Below are 6,701 nucleotides of genomic sequence, written 5' to 3'. Positions count from 1 at the left end.
TAACCACTAGGCTACCCTGCCGCCTCTACACTCTAACCACTAGGCTACCCTGCCGCCTCTACACTCTAACCACTAGGCTACCCTGCCGCCTCTACACTCTAACCACTAGGCTACCCTGCCCCCTCTACACTCTAACCACTAGGCTACCCTGCCGCCTCTACACTCTAACCACTAGGCTACCCTGCCGCCTCTACACTCTAACCACTAGACTACCTGCCGCCTCTACACTCTAACCACTAGGCTACCCTGCCGCCTCTACACTCTAACCACTAGGCTACCTGCCTCCTCTACACTCTAACCACTAGGCTACCTGCCGCCTCTACACTCTAACCATTAGGCTACCCTGCCACCTCTACACTCTAACCACTAGGCGACCCTGCCGCCTCTACACTCTAACCACTAGGTTACCCTGCCGCCTCTACACTCTAACCACTAGGCTACCCTGCCGCCTCTACACTCTAACCACTAGTCTACCTGCCACCTCTACACTCTAACCACTAGGCTACCCTGCCGCCTCTACACTCTAACCACTAGGCTACCCTGCCTCCTCTACACTCTAACCACTAGGCTACCCTGCCACCTCTACACTCTAACCACTAGTCTACCTGCCACCTCTACACTCTAACCACTAGACTACCCTGCCACCCAGTGTGTGAGATGCCTCTGGCTGAAAAGTTCCCAAAAACCTGATGATGGATCAGCGGGTGTCAAGTCTTCCAACAGATCAGATCAGACATCTCTCATTGTGTTTCCATTATCTCAGTCTGTTATAGTATTTACACAGTAGTTGACCTTTCACACGTTCCTCTAACTTAACACATTACTGGCCTTTAATGTGGATTATTATTGTATCAAATGACCTGATGTGGTCAGATTATATACAGCCTGTCAAGACATGTTGAATTCACAGTGGAAATACAAATACAGTGCCTTGCGAATGTATTCGGCCCCCTTGAACTTTGCGACCTTTTGCCACATTTCAGGCTTCAAACATAAAGATTTAAAACTGTATTTTTTTGTGAAGAATCAACAACAAGTGGGACACAATCATGAAGTGGAACGACATTTATTGGATATTTCTAACTTTTTTAACAAATCAAAAACTGAAAAATTGGGTGTGCAAAATTATTCAGCCCCTTTACTTTCAGTGCAGCAAACTCTCTCCAGAAGTTCAGTGAGGATCTCTGTAAATAAAACAATAATGTCAGTATTACTCTCACAATTTCACACATTTTCGACATACAGTACAGTTTCCCCATTCTCCACTTGACAAGCAGTTCCCTTATTCCACCACTCGGCACTGTTCTGTACGTACCATGGTCACGGGGCTGCACACTGTCAAGATAACGTTTATATTGATAAACCTCACACTTTTCGTGGTAATGATCCCAATCACGGTTCACACACAGATTATCTCCTACGTTTGATAATTAAATGAGGCCTCGGGTAACGAATAATAACAATAACAACAGTAAAAACAATCATTATTTTGAAAACAAGAAAAATTATAAAGTGCATCAAATAAAGGAGAAGATAAAGGTTAACAAACAACACATTAGTGTGTTTGGGGGGTTTGAAAAATAATTGTATTTTAGAACACAACAGGACAGAAACAAAACTATGACGGGAGACAAATTCAAAGGAAATTAAACCAAAGCTGGTTTGTTGTTACTAACGACCACCATGGATCACTTCCTCATTTACACATTACCCAAACAGACTCTTACCCTTCCCCCCCACACCTAACAGACTCTTACCCTTCCCCCCACACCGAACAGACTCTTACCCTTCCCCCCCACACCTAACAGACTCTTACCCTGCCCCCCAACACCAAACAGACTCATACCCTTCCCTCCCAACACCTAACATACTCTTACCCTGCCCCCAACACCTAACAGACTCTTACCCTGCCCCCCAACACCTAACAGACTCGTACCCTTCCCCCACACCTAACAGACTCTTACCCTTCCCCCCACACCTAACAGACTCTTACCCTGCCCCCCAACACCTAACATACTCTTACCCTGCCCCCCAACACCCAACATACTCTTACCCTTCCCCCCACACCTAACATACTCTTACCCTGCCCCCCAACACCTAACATACTCTTACCCTGCCCCAACACCTAACAGACTCTTACCCGGCCCCCAAACAACAACAGACTCTTACCCTTCCCCCACACCTAACATACTCTTACCCTGCCCCCCACACCTAACAGATTCTTACCCTTCCCCCAACACCTAACAGACTCTTACCCTTCCCCCCAACACCTAACATACTGGTACACTCCCCCCAACACCTAACAGACTCTTACCCTGCCCCCAACACCTAACAGACTCTTACCCTGCCCCCAAACAACAACAGACTCTTACCCTGCCCCCCAACAACAACAGACTCTTACCCTGCCCCCCAACACCTAACAGACTCTTACCCTTCCCCCCAACACCTAACAGACTCTTACCCTTCCCCCAACACCTAACAGACTGGTACACTTCCCCCAACACCTAACAGACTCTTACCCTGCCCCCAACACCTAACAGACTCTTACCCTCCCCCAACACCTAACAGACTCTTACCCTTCCCCCCAACACCTAACAGACTCTTACCCTTCCCCCAACACCTAACAGACTCTTACCCTTCCCCCCAACACCTAACAGACTCTTACCCTTCCCCCAACACCTAACAGACTCTTACCCTTCCCCCCAACACCTAACAGACTGGTACACTTCCCCCAACACCTAACAGACTCTTACCCTGCCCCAACACCTAACAGACTCTTACCCTGCCCCAACACCTAACAGACTCTTACCCTTCCCCCCAACACCTAACAGACTCTTACCCTTCCCCCAACACCTAACAGACTCGTACCCTGACCCCACCACCTAACAGACTCTTACCCTTCCCCCCCAACACCTAACAGACTCTTACCCTGACCCCACCACCTAACAGACTCTTACCCTTCCCCCAACACCTAACAGACTCTTACCCTTCCCCCAACACCTAACAGACTGGTACACTTCCCCCAACACCTAACAGACTCTTACCCTGACCCCACCACCTAACAGACTCTTACCCTTCCCCCCAACACCTAACAGACTCTTACCCTGACCCCACCACCTAACAGACTCTTACCCTTCCCCCCCAACACCTAACAGACTCTTACCCTTCCCCCCCAACACCTAACAGACTCTTACCCTGCCCCAACACCTAACAGACTCTTACCCTGCCCCAACACCTAACAGACTCTTACCCTGCCCCCCCAACACCTAACAGACTGGTACACTTCCCCCACCACCTAACAGACTCTTACCCTTCCCCCCAACACCTAACAGACTGGTACACTTCCCCCAACACCTAACAGACTCTTACCCTGTCCCCCAACACCTAACAGACTCTTACCCTGCCCCCAACACCTAACAGACTGGTACACTTCCCCCCCAACACCTAACAGACTCTTACCCTGCCCCCCAACACCTAACAGACTCTTACCCTGCCCCAACACCTAACAGACTCGTACCCTTCCCCCCCAACACCTAACAGACTCTTACCCTGCCCCAACACCTAACAGACTCGTACCCTTCCCCCCCAACACCTAACAGACTCTTACCCTGCCCCCCAACACCTAACAGACTCTTACCCTGCCCCCCAACACCTAACAGACTCGTACCCTTCCCCCAACACCTAACAGACTCGTACCCTTCCCCCAACACCTAACAGACTCTTACCCTTCCCCCAACACCTAACAGACTCTTACCCTTCCCCCCCCAACACCTAACAGACTCTTACCCTGCCCCCAACACCTAACAGACTCTTACCCTGCCCCCCAACACCTAACAGACTCGTACCCTTCCCCCCAACACCTAACAGACTCGTACCCTTCCCCCAACACCTAACAGACTCTTACCCTTCCCCCAACACCTAACAGACTCTTACCCTTCCCCCAACACCTAACAGACTCTTACCCTTCCCCCCAACACCTAACAGACTCTTACCCTTCCCCCAACACCTAACAGACTCGTACCCTTCCCCCAACACCTAACAGACTCTTACCCTTCCCCCAACACCTAACAGACTCGTACCCTTCCCCCCAACACCTAACAGACTCGTACCCTTCCCCCAACACCTAACAGACTCGTACCCTTCCCCCAACACCTAACAGACTCTTACCCTTCCCCCAACACCTAACAGACTCTTACCCTGCCCCCCAACACCTAACAGACTCTTACCCTTCCCCCAACACCTAACAGACTGGTACACTTCCCCCCCAACACCTAACAGACTCTTACCCTGCCTCCCAACACCTAACAGACTCTTACCCTTCCCCCAACACCTAACAGACTCTTACCCTGCCCCAACACCTAACAGACTCTTACCCTTCCCCCAACACCTAACAGACTCTTACCCTTCCCCCAACACCTAACAGACTCTTACCCTGCCCCCAACACCTAACAGACTGGTACACTTCCCCCCAACACCTAACAGACTCTTACCCTTCCCCCCCAACACCTAACAGACTGGTACACTTCCCCCCCAACACCTAACAGACTCTTACCCTGCCCCCAACACCTAACAGACTCTTACCCTGCCCCAACACCTAACAGACTCTTACCCTGCCCCCCAACACCTAACAGACTCTTACCCTTCCCCCACACCTAACAGACTCATACCCTTCCCCCCCCAACACCTAACAGACTCTTACCCTGACCCCACCACCTAACAGACTCTTACCCTGCCCCCCAACACCTAACAGACTCTTACCCTCCCCCCACACCTAACAGACTCGTACCCTTCCCCCAACACCTAACAGACTCTTACCCTGCCCCCCAACACCTAACAGACTCGTACCCTTCCCCCAACACCTAACAGACTATTACCCTGACCCCACCACCTAACAGACTATTACCCTTCCCCCCCAACACCTAACAGACTGGTACCCTTCCCTACCAACACCTAACATACTGGTACACTCCCCCCCCAACACCTAACAGACTCTTACCCTGCCCCCAACACCTAACAGACTCTTACCCTGCCCCCAAACAACAACAGACTCTTACCCTGCCCCCCAACAACAACAGACTCTTACCCTTCCCCCCAACACCTAACAGACTCTTACCCTGCCCCCAAACAACAACAGACTCTTACCCTGCCCCCCAACAACAACAGACTCTTACCCTGCCCCCCAACAACAACAGACTCTTACCCTGCCCCCCACACCTAACAGACTCTTACCCTTCCCCCCAACACCTAACAGACTCTTACCCTGCCCCCAAACAACAACAGACTCTTACCCTGCCCCCCAACAACAACAGACTCTTACCCTGCCCCCCAACACCTAACAGACTCTTACCCTTCCCCCCACACCTAACAGACTCTTACCCTTCCCCCAACACCTAACAGACTCTTACCCTGACCCCACCACCTAACAGACTCTTACCCTGCCCCCCAACACCTAACAGACTCTTACCCTCCCCCCACACCTAACAGACTCGTACCCTTCCCCCCAACACCTAACAGACTCTTACCCTGACCCCACCACCTAACAGACTCTTACCCTTCCCCCAACACCTAACAGACTCGTACCCTTCCCCCACCACCTAACAGACTCTTACCCTGCCCCCCAACACCTAAATTACTCTTACCCTTCCCCCCACAACTAACAGAATCTTACCCATCCCCCCACACCTAACAGACTCGTACCCTTCCCCCACCACCTAACAGACTCATACCCTTCCCCCCAACACCTAACAGACTCTTACCCTGCCCCCCAACACCTAACAGACTCTTACCCTGCCCCCAACACCTAACAGACTCTTACCCTTCCCCCACACCTAACAGACTCGTACCCTGACCCCACCACCTAACAGACTCTTACCCTGCCCCCAACACCTAACAGACTCTTACCCTTCCCCCCAACACCTAACAGACTCTTACCCTGACCCCACCACCTAACAGACTCTTACCCTTCCCCCCAACACCTAACAGACTCGTACCCTACCCCCAACACCTAACAGACTCTTACCCTGCCCCCCAACACCTAAATGACTCTTACCCTTCCCCCCACAACTAACAGACTCTTACCCTTCCCCCCACACCTAACAGACTCTTACCCTTCCCCCCAACACCTAACAGACTCCTACCCTGCCCCCACCATCCAACAGACTCTTACCCTGCCCCCACCATCCAACAGACTCTCACCCTGCCCCCTCCCCCACCACCTAACAGACTCTTACCCTTCCCCCCCTACCACCCATCAGACTCTTACACTGCCCCAACACCCAACGGATTCTTTTATTTTTTTTATTTCACCTTTATTTAACCAGGTAGGCAAGTTGAGAACAAGTTCTCATTTACAATTGCGACCTGTCCAAGATAAAGCAAAGCAGTTCGACACATACAACGACACAGAGTTACACATGGAGCAAAACAAACATACAGTCAATAATACAGTTTAAACAAGTCTATATACGATGTGAGCAAATGAGGTGAGATAAGGGAGGTAAAGGCAAAAAAAGGCCATGGTGGCAAAGTAAATACAATATCGCAAGCAAAACACTGGAATGGTAGATTTGCAATGGAAGAATCTGCAAAGTAGAAATAAAAATAATGGGGTGCAAAGGAGCAAAATAAATAAATAAATTAAATACAGTAGGGAAAGAGGTAGTTGTTTGGGCTAAAATATAGGTGGGCTATGTACAGGTGCA

Source organism: Oncorhynchus masou, unplaced genomic scaffold (genome assembly GCF_036934945.1).
Source record: "Oncorhynchus masou masou isolate Uvic2021 unplaced genomic scaffold, UVic_Omas_1.1 unplaced_scaffold_2077, whole genome shotgun sequence".
NCBI lineage: Eukaryota > Metazoa > Chordata > Actinopteri > Salmoniformes > Salmonidae > Oncorhynchus > Oncorhynchus masou.
Note: the sequence above shows the minus strand (reverse complement) of the source record.